General features: G+C 43.4%; 1 long non-coding RNA gene across 2 annotated transcripts; it reads right to left on the minus strand.

The window, feature by feature from the left end:
• Window positions 1-378: 378 nt before the first annotated feature.
• Window positions 379-1294, minus strand: LOC121973587. Of its 2 annotated transcripts, none has more exons than XR_006109677.1 (3): window positions 1050-1294; window positions 828-969; window positions 379-414 (listed from the first exon to the last, which is right to left on the minus strand). It is a non-coding gene; the product is annotated as an uncharacterized LOC121973587 (long non-coding RNA). The 2 variants fall into 2 exon arrangements; XR_006109676.1 differs by having other exon boundaries at window positions 828-972.
• Between the last annotated feature and the right edge of the window lie 235 nt (window positions 1295-1529).

Raw genomic sequence — 1529 nt, forward strand, 5'->3', positions numbered from 1 at the left:
ACACCCGAATCATATATGATATACAAATAGAGGTACACAAACCTGATATGGCACAAAAACCTAAGTATCAGATAATCTAGATACACAGGCCAGAAACAACAATCCAAATCCTAGTCCTAAGCTCAGTAAGCATGGTATGTCACTCTAGAAACTAAGATACTCATGGTAACAAGATAATCATGGCAACAAATCACGAGATATAAGCACGGATACATCACAGGTGACAAACCTAACATGCCATGGATATCAAACAGTGACATACCAAAGGCAAACATGTTCATTGCATGTAGTTATAAAATACTATGCATATCCAATGACAATATCATAAAAGATAAGTCAAGAGGTACCCGCCTCCAATAGAAAGGTCCAATCCGAAATAGATCCCTCGCCGAGACACAGTCTCAAATCAAAGTCCTGCAGATAACGTGATATATAATTTAGCTAATTTTATAAACAACAACTAGCTAAATCCAACCCAACTTAATTAGGAAAATCCTAATCAATCCATCATTAATTAATTCTAATTAATCTCCTTAATCAATAATTCTCAATCAACACAACCCTTTCCTTTCGCTGATGAACTTACGATTAGCAATATGATCATCTCTAATAAATCCAAGGATTAAATCTAATCCAACATAAATCAACTGCACTTAATTCATCACAACTACAATAGATTAAGCCTTCCATAATCACATTAGGTTAAGTTAAACATAAATCTATCATAACTTACCTAAATCCACATCTAACCAAACAACTGCAGATTACACATCTCCAACATAGTCCGCCATTTTAATCCTAGCAATAAGTTCAACTTTAAAACTCACCAAATCTGATGATAATCACTGATGCCTCGTGATCAGAGTGTAAACCACGGCTGGAAATCACCGGTGTGTCTACTGCTGCTGGAATAAGGAATTGTTGTATGGTTTGCTACCAAAACCATGAACTCCCCACCGTACACAATTCCTGCTGAAATCCTTCCCCTTGATCAGACCAAGTTGAATTCAATAAGTGGGATCACAAATCATGCAACAACCTAATCTTACCTCACTGAACCACACTGATATCAACCGGATCAAGCAAGAAGTCGCTGATGTGATCGAGCAGACGAGTGGCGACTGAGAAGGAATACAAGCTAGGCACGAGGAAGAAACATCGGATTTAAATCCTCCTTGCTCTTGGCCGGAAACAACCCAAACAGAGACGTTGGGGCAGAGAGGGCAAGGGAAGAAGAAGGTGGCGTCGGCACGGTTCTGATCTCTACGGCAGAGACAGGTCTAGGGCTCAGGGCGGCGGCCGACGCTAGGGAAGACGAGTCGCTCGGCGGAGGAGAGGGAAAGGCGCTAGGGCACGGCGATGACACTGGATTCTTGTGGCCGGTGATCGGCGCGCGGCTCAGCATGGATGAGGGGGAGAGGAGATCAGTAGAGGGGAGAGGCGCTCCTCGCCATGAGAGTGAGAGGGAGAAGGAGCTCGGCGCCGGTTAGGGCTCGGGAGAAGTCGCCGCAAGATTTTTGGGGCAAGGG

Source organism: Zingiber officinale, chromosome 4A (assembly GCF_018446385.1).
Source record: "Zingiber officinale cultivar Zhangliang chromosome 4A, Zo_v1.1, whole genome shotgun sequence".
NCBI lineage: Eukaryota > Viridiplantae > Streptophyta > Magnoliopsida > Zingiberales > Zingiberaceae > Zingiber > Zingiber officinale.